This window comes from Acomys russatus, chromosome 19, assembly GCF_903995435.1.
Source record: "Acomys russatus chromosome 19, mAcoRus1.1, whole genome shotgun sequence".
Taxonomy (NCBI): Eukaryota; Metazoa; Chordata; class Mammalia; order Rodentia; family Muridae; genus Acomys; species Acomys russatus.
The window spans coordinates 58,685,700-58,698,815 of NC_067155.1; the positions used below are offsets into that span (position 1 = coordinate 58,685,700).

A 13,116-nucleotide genomic window follows, 5' to 3' on the forward strand; every position below is an offset into this window, starting at 1 on the left:
GAATTGGCTGTGTGCTACTCATTTCAATGTCTGCAAGTGATCGCTGCCAGCACACAGGTTAATTAAATGGCAGTGATCTTTTTTTTTTTTTTTTTAAGGAGAAAAAAATCAATTCTCATTTTCACATTATCACATCAAAGGGGTCTCACTCTGTGGCACTTTGCTGTCTTCAAAATGAAAGCTCTGATGGCTGCTGATGGCTTTGGCTCTGTCTAGAGACCCGTTTCCCAGTCCTCGCCAGGAATAAAATCTGATCTGTGGTCAGGCAGGTCCCCAGATCTGTAGGCTGATGCTGTCATCTCCAAGGGAACTGCATCTCTAAAGGCCAACTCAGGGAGCTTTTGCCACCTCACACACACACAGATTCAGAGTCAGATAAGAATCTGTACACCTGCTCTGACTGAGGGACAGGGCTTCTAGTGAGTGGGACCTGCTGTCATTTGACAGCTGTGGGAAGTGACTTTGAAAGGAATTAAGGTCATGTTAGGGGTTAGGAGGGAAAGAGGACAGTGGAGCCCACCGGTGGGTTTTAAAGTATCCGGAGAGCTGCTGTGTGCTGGGCTACTTTACTCTTTGGCATCTGGAGACGGAGGGCACATGGCAGGTGGGCAGGGGAGGGGCTGAGGGGGCAGTGTCAATCCAATTCAATGTTTAAGACCTTGAAGTCTGCACAACCTAGGCTTACTGCTGTGAGGAGAGATGGGGCATAGATGCTGGACCCCACTTGTGCTCCTGGGGAGACAGTTTTAGCCACCGCCCCCACCTTATCCCTACTTCCTTCCCACATATGCAAATGCACCCGGCCTCTGGTTTTGCAACCTTCAGGGGCACTCCAAGCCATGTTAACCCCTCCCCCTTCACCAAGATAAAGTGTGCATCAGTAAGCTCTGGCAGGTTGACAGACAGATGGCTGCCCCACCGAAGGCCGCGCAGGCTGCTGCTGGCACCGGCACACCGGCGTTCTGAAGGCCCCTTCAGCCATGCATGAACCTTGGCGAACTTCTGAACTGGTGTGGCTGCCTCAGGCTCTGCTGACACCATCCATCTTAGAATTCTCCGGGACACTAAAGCATCCAGCAGCAAAAGTCACTGGGCCAGGCTGCCGCCGCTGCAGATGAAGTCTACCAATGGGATGGGAACAAGGCCAGGCTTCATAGGAAGCCCTGGGTGATGGCGGCTGTCCCAGGCCTAACGTTACCTTCAACTTCAGAGCCAGGGTGGGAAGTAGAGGATCCTGTCCCCATTTACAGAGAGGAAGCAGAAGCAGGGAAGCTGGGGGCTGCTTGCCCGAGGCCAACAGGGGAGGCATCTGGCTCAACCTAGGCTCTGACCCCGACAATAACAATTGGTTGGAGACTCCAAGGAGAAGAGAGACCACAGATGCAGATCAAAAAGAGAGTGGGAAGCAGGGGTGAAGCTCAGGGACAGCGCACTTGCCAAGACCCTGGGGACTGACTCCAGGGACAGAGGGAGGAGGGGAGGGAGGGAGGGGGAATGAAACAACGGAATAGAGAGAGGGAAGGAAGAAAAAGGAAAGGGTAAAGGGGAGGAAGAAAGGGGATAAGGGGAAGGTGAGAGATACAGGATAATAAAAAGTGGTCCTGAGAAATCTCTCCAAAGATGCACAAATGCTATTCAGTGTGCGCATGAAGGGGGCCAACATTGTGACTCACTAAGAAGTATAAAATAAAGACAGACACTGCACTCCATGGACAGCACTTGTGAAGAGTGAGCCCTGGGGAAGAGAAACAGGGACTCTCGCTCAGCACTGTGGGAATATGGGAAGATGCACCCCTGCAGTGAAAGACTTGAGGTTCCTATGAATGTTAGCTATGGAATTATCATACAGCCCAGGAAGCCCGCCCCTAGATACATATGTACAAAAGTTGGAAAGGGGTACTGAAATCCACAGGCACGCATGCTCACATCAGGGTGAGTCACAGAGGCTAAAAGGGAGATCAGCTAATTATGGTATGTCTATATTGTGGAACGCTGCCCATCGCTGAAAAGGATGGAGCATTACAACACGGACGTAAGAGAGGCCAGTCCCCAGGTCCATAAATAGTAAGATTCCACTTACATGAGACACCAGAACACCCAGGTCCATGGAGACAGATGCAGACTAACAATTGCCAGGGGCTGGAGAAGAGGGGTGCAGGTGGTCTGCATTTGGGGTGATGAAAACATGTGGGAACTATTTCGAGGTGGTGGTCCCAAAGTACTGGAAACGAAACAAACATTGAGTTGTTCACTTTAAGATAGCTAATTTTGCCACCACCAGGTGGTGGCGCACGTCTTTAATTCCAGCACTCGGGAGGCAGAGGCAGACGGATCTCTGTGAGTTCGAGGCCAGTCTGGTCTACAAAGTGAGTCCAGGACAGCCAAGGCTACACAGAGAAACCCTGTCTAGAAAAAAAAAAAAAGATAGCTAATTTTGCTGGGCAGTGGTGGTACATGCCTTTAATCCCAGCACTTGGGAGGCAGAGGCAGGTGGATCTCTATAAGTTCGAGGCCAGCCCAGAGCTGTTACACAGAGAAACCCTGTTTCAAAACAAAAATAAAAACAAGACAACAACAAAAAAGATAGCTAATTGTATGTTATGTAAAATTCATCTTAATACTAAAACCACAGACAGACAGATACACACCAAGAGACAGACAGACACACACACACACAACACACACACACACACACACACACACACAGAATTCAAAGTAATTGTAGAAGTCAGGAAGTGTGGAGGTCATTATTGCCAAAGCCACACTCTGTTCTCCAGCCAAGATCTTAGTCAGGGAGCCGAGATGGAGCACACAAGAAATTAAACAGAACAAGTGGAACAAATGAAAGTCGCACAGTGCCAAGTGCCTGTCAACTCTGGGAAGCTGAAGAAGACTAGAGCGGGCAATGGTGACAATTACCCTTCACTACCAATGAGACAGCGTTTGGAGTAACCAAGGAGGCACACTCTGGGTATGGCTGTGACTCAGTTGGGAACATCCACCCTGAATGTGGCAGCAGCACCCTGCGGGGGTTGGCATCCTAGACCAAATAAGAAGAAGGAAGCAAGCAGAGCCACCGCCTCCTGACTGTGAGTATCATGTGACCAGCCATCTCATGCTCCGGCCGCCATGATGGACTGCATCCCCAAACTGTGAGCCCAGATCGGTCCTTCCTCCCTTGAGTTGCTTCTGTTAACTGTGTGGTTGCAGCAATGAGAAGAGTAACCAGAGTAGAGATGTTCCCAAGAACCCCCAGGTCTCCAGGCATCATTTAGAGGAGGGGTGCACAGGTGGTGGGTACAGTGGTGGCTTCCATTCCCAGGAGATAGGTGCTACAGGACCTCTGGGTGGGGACATATCTCCTTCAACACAGCAAAGCTCCTTCTGAGTGCTTGCCTCCCGCCAGGCCCTGCACTAAAGACTCCGTTCCTCTTCGAGTCTCACAGTGCTCTCCTAACTCCATCATCACTGGTGACAGGAGGGATCTCTGTGACTCAGACAGGACAGAACAACCAAACATCCATGGATGAATTAACACTAGCAAAATATGATCTGCCCAGATACTGGAATATTACTGGGCCCTGTAAAAGGAGGGCATCCTTACCCCATACATGAGGAAACCAAAGGGTTTACATTAATGGCTCCCAGGGACAGATGGGTATTTATTTATTTCTACAGAGTTTCCACTGAGGGAAGAAAGGTTATGGGGATGGATGGTCAAGTGTAGCACTTGAATACAGTAAATGTTAAATTTTGACTAATTTAGCACAATTTTTGTTTTTGTTTTTGTTTTTTTTAAATAGCGCTATGTTGGCAAATAGGTATCTACCCTTAAATGATAGAGAGTGGAGAGGGAAGAGGAAGAACCTTTATGAACCAGAAAGAGTTACTGGAAGAGTGACCACCTTTCTTTAGGACAGCCAAAGAGGGCACCACTGGGGCAAGCAGTCTCATACGGGGCTGGTCTTTGGGAAAAGGAAGCCATCTTTGTGCGAGTCAACTCTGACCAGGATGGTGAGAGGCGATCTGCAGGCTGAGCAGAAACGGCCCCCTTCATCTTCTCAGCAGCTGTTCAAAGCCCTCCCTAGCTGCCACTTTCCACCTGCTTGGAGCCAATTTAATTAGAAGTTCAAGGCTCCCTCAAGACCCAAAAGCAAATGCCATGTTTATAAACCATGAGCAGAGGAGCTGTAAAGCTCAGGCCATTGAAGAATAGCCTGGGACCACCTGCCACCTGCTGCCCCGGGGAGGCTGCCATGTCTGGCGTGGGCTTGGGGGCGGGGAGTGATCTCATTCTACCCAGCATCAACACAAGGAAACCAGTGGATGGTGAACCCCAAAGGGAGTGGAGTTCATTCCATAGGAGGTGCACAGTGGGCACGTTTTCCTAAGCAACCATGGCAGTGAATGTCCTCGGGTGACTCAAGCAGTTCCAGCAGCCCAGGAAAGCAGGGATGTGGAGGCAGCGAGACTGGAGGCCACAATTCCACTCCTTGGACGACCTGTCTTCTGCAAGGCCTCCATCCTCACTATGTGGGTGGAGGGGTCCCCCGATGTCGTGAGGAACAGAAACCAGGGTTTGGGAAGGGGTACGCATACAGCTTGGCCACCAACAATGGGCACCCAGCTCTCTTGAGAAGGGACTGTATTGGACACATGGAGTCGGCTTCTATAAGGGGCCCTTTCAGCTCCAGCCTGCCCTAGGATTTGTCATAATGGCAACTAACACAGGACCATCAGACATCTGAGAATACCTAGGACATCCTCTTTCCACGTATAGATGATGTCCCCTTAGAAACAGGAGCCTGGAAGTCACCTCAAAGAGCCCAACCTTAGGGTGGATGTGGTAGTGTACACTTTTAATTTCAGTACTTGGGAGAAATAGCAAGTTTCAGGAGAGCCAGGGTTATGTAGTGAAAGCCATGTCTAGATAGATAGATAGATAGATAGACAGACAGACAGACAGACAGACAATAAAAACAAGTAAATAAATAAACCCCAGCACTGGGGCTGGATAGAAGGCTCTGTGGTTAAGAGCACTTGTTGGCACACAGGTGCTGGGAATCAACCCCAGGTCCCCTGTAAGAGCAGCTAGTGCTCTTAACCACTGAGCCATCTCTGAGCCAGGCAGTGGTGGTGCACGCCTTTGATCTCAGAACTTGGGAGGCAGAGGGAGACCCAACTGATCTCTGTGGGTTTAAGGCCAGCCTGGTCTACAGAGCAAGTTCCTGTAGGACAGCCAGGGCTACACAGAGAGACCCTGTCTCAGGGTGGGAGGTGGGGGAAACGGTGGGGAGAGCATTTGCTGCTCTTGTAAAGGGCCTGGGTTTGGCTCCTAGCACCCACATCAGGCAATTCACAGCTGCCTGTTGCTCTAGTTACAGGCTTCAGCTATCGCTGAGCTCCTCAGGCACTCGTGAGCACTGAAAGAGCAACTCTCTGAAATGCTTGGGACTTTCTGCGTTGAGAGTCAGAGGTGCACAAAAAGTTCTCCAGGGACCTATTGTACCATCCCCAGATATGTTGAAGTCATAAATTTACTGCAGAATGTGACCCACCCCTAAAAAGGGTCACTGCAAAGTGGCTGAGTGAAGACTTGGACTCCCAGCCCTATGAGACAAGTGATGTTTGTGACTTTGCCAGTAGGTGACAACACATGAACTAGGCATCCATGACAACATATGAACACCTGTACACTAGGCATCCATGACAACACATGAACACCTGTACACTAGGCATCCATGACAACACATGAACACCTGTACACTAGGCATCCATGACAATACCTGTACACTAGGCATCCATGACAACACATGAACATCTGTTCACTAGGCATCCATGACAACACATGAACACCTACACACTAGGCTTCCATGACAACACATGAACACCTACACACTAGGCTTCCATGACAACACATGAACACCTACACACTAGGCTTCCATGACAACACATGAACATCTGTTCACTAGGCATCCATGACAACACATGAACACCTACACACTAGGCTTCCATGACAACACATGAACACCCATACACTAGGCTTCCATGACAACACATGAACACCTGTACACTAGGCATCCATGACAACACATGAACACCTGTACACTAGGCATCCATGACAACACATGAACCCCTGTTCACTAGGCATCTATGACAACACATGAACACCTGTTCACTAGGCATCCATGACAACACATGAACATCTGTATACTAGGCATCCATAACAACACATGAACACCTGTACACTAGGCATCCATGACAACACATGAACACCTGTTCACTAGGCATCTATGACAACACATGAACACCTGTTCACTAGGCTTCCATGAATCCCTGTGGACCATCCGACAGCCTGGCATCTGTGGAGAGCGTCCCTGTACCATCCCTGCCCACCTGCTTAGTCTTGTCAACACATTTCCTCATTTAACTCAACCATCAGCCTGAGGAGCTGGTGTAGACACTCTTGCCTTGCTGTTAGGGTGCTTGCTCCAAGACCATGGCGCTTTAATGTGAATGTGACCAGAGAACACCGGGATGTGACCACAGACAGAGACACCCAGCTGGGTGTGACAAGATACCAGACGTCAGAGCCCACAGCCCTGACCCTTGGCCTCCCTCCCCTCTAAGGCACCCCATGGGACAGTGGTGGGCGGCACACACCTGCCCTTTCACCTACGTAGCCCAACCCTAACCTCAGTTCATGGCAGAAGGAGGTCCCTAATGACATGCAAATTAAGTGCAGATTAAACACAACTCTCAGTGCACACCAAGAAGTCTTTCTTATTTATTTTTCCTGTGCAGAACAAGCCTGGTTGTTACAGAAAAAAATAAAACGTTACTGGAAAATAATGATGCCTTTGTCAATGAGCCGGAGACAGATCGAGCCGGTCCGGGCTGTAATTGCCTGCCTGGCGCTGTGCGCACTTAGGTAGGTGAGGGTTGCTATTAACTGCACTAAAGAAAACATTTATTCACAAGAAAGCTGAGTAATAAGAGGAGCATCTACCGAGTGAGCGCTGGCATCTCTCAGATGAGGGAGAGCAGCTCATTCTGACTTCAGAGATATCCTAGAACTGGGTTTGGTACAATTCTCAACATCAAAACCACTAGAGGAAAGAATGCTGAATAAATTATCCTAGCTCATAATGAAAGAAGAGCGTTCCCAGGCTCAGAAGATAGCTCAGTTGATAAAACGCCTGCCTTACAAGCATGAAGGCCCTGGTTCAATCCCCAGAACCCACAAAGGAAAGCCAAGCATGGTGACACATGTTTGCAACCAAAGTACAGGAGCATGAGAGGAGGACACAGGAGGTCAGGCTGCTGGTCAGCCCGGTCAGCCTGTGTGATGGCTTCCAGGGCAGGGAGAAAACTTGTCTCAAAAAGCAAAGTGGACAGTACCCGAGGAATAACACCCAAGCTTGACCTCTGGCCTCCACACATGTGCACCTCTAACTAGACACACATTTCCGTGCACACATATGTACAAACACACACACACACATATACCATGTATACACATGCACACACAACTACACAACCATGTGCATGCACACACAGACACACACACGCAGACACACTCTAACTAGACACACATTTCCATGCACACATATGTATACACACACACATATACCATGTATACACATGCACACACAACTGCACAACCATGTGCATGCACACACAGACACACACACGCAGACACACACACACATATACCATGTATACACATGCACACACAACTATACAACCATGTGCATGCGCGCGCACACACACACACACACACACACACACACACACACACACACGAACTCCCTCGGCCTTTCTGATGCCACTTGCTTCTCGTCATGCCTCACTCCCAGCACAGGGCTGTGGTGTCTCGTCGCGTGGCAGGCCTGAACGCTCTCCATCTCCTACCTGCTTCCAAAGACAACGAGGCGAGGGCAGCGAGATGGCCCGGCCTGCAAAGGAGCTTGCCACCACACCTGACAACCACAATCTGATTTCCACAACCTCCATGATGGAGAGAGCCAACTCCTGCAGGAGTTGCCCTCTGACCTCCACATGAGCGCCGTGGCACTCACGTGTGCACACACAACAGGTGACAGAAAGATCGAGGATGTGATGAAAAAGTGGGAAGCATGTGGCAGTGGGCTCATCCTGTGCTTTTCCTAACAACGCTACGGTAACCCCTGAACTTCACAAAATCAAGACCAAGTTCTTCACCCGTGTCTTGGGGTAAGGATAGGATTTCATACCCCTGACCAAAGCCACAACCACCCGAACCTGTGATGTTACCATATTTGAAGGAAAAAAAAAAAAAACATGATGCTTGTGTGATTCAGTTAAGAATCTTGAGGTGAACACGTTCTCAGTTGCCCATTTGTAACCTAAACCAAGGATTCATGTCCTTACATGAGCAAGGATGGGGGAGCTTCGATGTAACCTGAAGAGGTTGAGACAACAGGGCGGAAACTACGCAAAGGCAATACAGCAGGCCGGGCGTGGTGGCGCATGCCTTTAATCCCAGCACTTGGGAGGCAGAATTAGGCGGATCGCTGTAAATTCAAGGCTAGCCTGGTCTACAAAGCGAGTCCAGGACAGCCAAGGCTACACAGAGAAACCCTGTCTCGAAAAACAACAACAACAAAAAGACAATACAGATAGAGTGAATTAAGATGATGCCACCCCACCAAGGACTGCATAGCACCATCATAAGCTCTCCTGGTGAAATCCAAAGCAAAGGCTAGCCCTCCCTAGAGCCTTTAGACACCTTTCTTAGACTCTCCTCCCTCCAGAATGATGGGAGGAAAAGAAAACTCCACTGTTTGAAGAAACCAATCATGAAGCCATTTGTTACAGCAGCCTTGCCAAGCTCATACAGTCTGTAGGTACTGCAAGAAATACTCACACCCTCTTTCTCTTTCATCACCCTGTTCTTGACTGCTGCACAGCCAAGTGTAGCAGGCTCCCCCGCCCTCTCCAGGACCTTCGCACATGCTTTTTATACCTTGACTTCAGTTCTATCTCTGGCCCCTTCAGGAAGCTTTCCCTGATGTCACAGGCACCCCTAATCCCCTACTGTAAGACCTCCCCAACACCAAGCATCTCCTTCTGGTGGCCTCCGCAGATTCCTACGGCAAAGGTGTAGAAGTCTGTGGTCTCCCCCATCAGAACTGCTCTACAAGGGTAGGATTTGTTTGTCTTCTTCATTCCTGCACCCAGAATTAATCAGTGGTGACTACCACATAAGAGACACCCAGATATTTTGATGACTATGTGGGGGTTGGGGTTGGGGAGGAAGAAGTGTCATGTACTGCAACTCAAAAATAGACTCTATTCTCAGATGTCAAATAGACCCAACCAACTGAAAAGGGAAACAGAGAAATGAAAAGGTCCCTGGAGTGGGCAGGCAATCTAGCCTGACTCATGGTCCCATTAACCACATCAAAGTAATTTCCAGAGCCGATGGGTAATGTCAAATCAGGTCTTCTTGACTTCCCAACTCTATTGTACTGACAGAACCAGCTTCCCTTCTAGGATGCACATCCAATCTTACAATGGCCCCTCACCTCCACCCCCATTACAATGGGACACTGTCATAGTTGGCCTGACCTGTTGACTTCACACATCCCAGAGTCAGGTGGGAAGAGAGGGAACCTCAAATGAAGAATTACCCTTTTCAGATTGGCCCTCGGCCATGTCTACAGGGCATTTTCTTGATTGCCAATTGATGCCCGAGGGCCCAGATCACTGTGGGAAGAGCCATGTTGAGGCAGGAGGTGCTGGGTGGTATAAAAAAGAAACCTGGGCAGAAGCAGGAAGCAAGCCAGTGAGCAGCACTCCTCCGTGGTGCCTGCCTCAGTTCCTGCCCCCAGGTTCCTGCCTCGAGCTTCTGCCTCGAGCTTCTGCCTCGGCCTCCCTCAGGGATGAAGTGTAACTTCAAATACACCCACTCCCCCCCACGTTGCTTTTGGTCAGCATTTCATCACACGGTCAGAAAGCAAACTAGGGTAGTCAATCCAGCTACCAAGCCAGGGGTACTGAGTACCTGCAAGAAGACAGATACCTTGGGGACAAGCAGAGGCTGGTAGCCCCACACTGGAGCCCTTACTGAATGCTCTCTTCTGTCTATATTATAACATATGTTGGGGGAAGTTTCCCCTATTCCCAGCCGGACAGCTGACCCCAGAGACAATTAGAAAAGGGCCACGGACCAGTGTCCTTCCTTCTCTACAAGCTTAACGTTAGGAAAAGCTCACCCAGAAATGGGGGGAGGCATTCAGGGTGGAGATGAAGCTGTAATTGGGGAGAAAGGAAAATGGTGGGGGACAGGGGCAGCTGGGCCTGGGATCAGACTGTACGCTAACCATAAATGGTGCACCCGCTATGTGCCTGACCTTGGGCAAATTGACCTCTTGGAATGCCACTTCAAGTATAAAATGAAGGAATCCGTCCCCACGACAGATACTGTGTGTGAGGCAGGGTTGGGGCTAGGGGCGGCAGGGCTAGTTCATTGAAGGTGAGCTCACACTCACTGGAACCTGCATTGCTCAGATGGTCACAGCTGTGACCCCAAGCTGGCAGAACAGCTGACAGAGAAGGCTGACATGGCTCACGGTTTTAGTGGGCTGGGTCTGTCATGGCAGGGTGACTTCTTCCATGCCATGGATGCTACCATGCTACCAATAAGCAGCAAGCCCTGGGCAGGCTGAAGGTGGGTGTTTCAGATACATTTTCAGCCATCCCTGCTCCACAGATGGGGAAACTGAGGATCTGGGAGGTGAAATCACTTGCCCAAGCATCCTGTCCTCTGCCTATACTTCTGCCACTGGCAGGTGCTCAAAACATGTGTCACTAAAATCCCTTCCCAGCAGGCGACATAAGCAACATCTACCCCTCCCACTAAGCTCCTAATGACAAATGAGACACAACTCCCCCAGAGTTCAGTTTGGGGAACCAATGAGTTTATTGGGCTCCCTTACAGAGCTTGACGCTCCTCCCCGCAAATGCCTCAGGATGAGGCTCCCTTATAGCCACATAGATGGAGCCCCCTCCCCTAGCCTTACTGGCATATGCATACTAGTCTTCCCCGAGGCCATATGCAATCAGGACAGAGTTGCGTACAACCACAACACATGGTTGGGAGCTGCTAGGTACTCAGGTAAAGGTCTCCCTGGTCTTACAGGTCCAGCCGGGATGATCTTCTGAAAGTGAGTACAGCTGAGCTCCCTGAGACAGTAGCTGTTTGACTTGAAGGCTAGGCCTGGATAGCAATAGGTCACCTCCTCTCAGAATAAGCCGTTCTGCTAGGAGGGAGGTTTAAAGGTAGCCCTGTGGCAAAGACAGAAGAACAGAACATGGGTCCATGGCCAGCTAGGGTGGGGGCCCAAGGGAGGTGGGGGCAGACACTTTCCAGATCTGTGTGACGCTTCTATAGACCTGTTGAGCACCATTTAGGCCTGGGAAGGTGCTAAACAGTCCAGGTGAAGAACCAGTGGACTCCGAGAGACACAGATGCTAAAAGCCCTTGATCAGAGAGTCTTCACACCCGGTTCCCATCTGAAGAAGAAAGGCTGCACAACATCGGAGGGGACAAATGGGGACAGACATTGACCAGGGTGCCGACATACTGAATTGCAGACCAGAATCTAAAGAGAGGAACAAGAGATGACAACACAGCCTGGAGTGACAGGTAATAAGGCCAATTTGAATATGGCCTCTTGCTCCGAGCCATCAAATCATCATTTCTGTTTTGTTTAAAGGAGGAGGAAAAAATGACCCACAGAAAAACTGGCAGGTGACATGGAAGGCCTCAGGGGCATCTGGATTTTATTATCTGCCTCTCATCTTTTATTCAACAAGGAAACAGTTTCCGAGCACTGAGAGAGGTGGTTGTGGAGGGGAGCCCAGACCAGGGTGGGCAGAAGGCTGTCCTTTGTGTATTATGGGGAGCCATTTAGACCAGGCTGGCCTCAGACTAAGAGAGATCCACCAGCCTCTGCCCCTCTAGTGCTAGGATTAAGTGGATGCACCACAGGCAGCTAGCCTCTGGCTTTGATGCTCCCTGACGCCTTCTGTGGTTTCTCCCTCGCCTCAAGCTCTCACAGAGACGCCCTCCACTTTCTGCCAGACCTTCACCCCACAGTTAGGAAACAGGGTCTCTCTGTGGCTGAGCTGTGTCTTGTGGAGTTGCCCCATGAGAATTGTGTGCAGGGGACAGCCAGGTGGGAGGCACCTAAGCCCTGGTGTCTCTTGTAGTTTCTCACTGAGATGAAACACGAGACAAAATACAACTTATGGGGAAAGAGTTTATTTTATCTTACAATTCCAGTTTCTAGTTGTGGTTATTCCCACGAAACAGCCTCCGTCGTCTTGGGCATTTGAACACTTGCTCTCCCAGCCTCCTGTACTCCAGTGATCTCGGCTCTTGACTCTTCTGAGTCAGGAATAAACACACAAGCCAGTTCCATGCAGTTGGGATGCCAGAGGCGCAGAAGAGCCGAAGATCTGCCCACTTTATTCTCTCCTCACTCTGTTCACCTGAGGAAGTGTGGCGGCGGCTGGGAGGGATGGGGAGGTCCCCTTACTGTAAGGGCCAGCAGCTGTCCCTACCAAAGCGGCGCTCATTAACTAGTCCCTCAGGGGAAGGGCAGGTTAAAAGTTTGAATCTCAGTGATCTGTTATTCTTTTTGGAGCAGGAGGTGGGAGAGGTACATGAGGGTTGCAAATTATAAGCTCATGGCATGGTTTGAAGAGAACTTTAATTCTAGTCATCTTCCCTCTTTCCTGTGTGGCCCCCTTGTGCTGACTCCCGACAAGAACATAAGGAGCAGTACAGAGAAACCCTGAGACTTTGGGGGTCAGAGTGTCAGACCCCCAATACTCACTCTCCCCTACCTTTCATCCATTCTATCCCTCATAACCTCCATCCCTCCATCCCTCCATTTATGTCCCTTGGCCCTTGGAGACTTGCAAAAAAAAAGGGGGGGAGGGAGATTCTCAGGGCCCAGAAGAGGGACAAGGGTAGGATGCTATAAAGGACCACACTTTTATGGACACCATCTTCTTTCATCCTGTCCAACCTCTCTGAAACAAGATTTCTCCTCTGAGACTGTC

General features: G+C 49.9%; 1 protein-coding gene across 1 annotated transcript in view; it reads right to left on the reverse strand.

Moving 5' to 3' along the window:
* The window catches only part of Ksr2 (kinase suppressor of ras 2), a 333,604-nt gene that overhangs the window by 165,428 nt on the left and 155,060 nt on the right, over window positions 1-13,116 (reverse strand). The window lies entirely within an intron of this gene.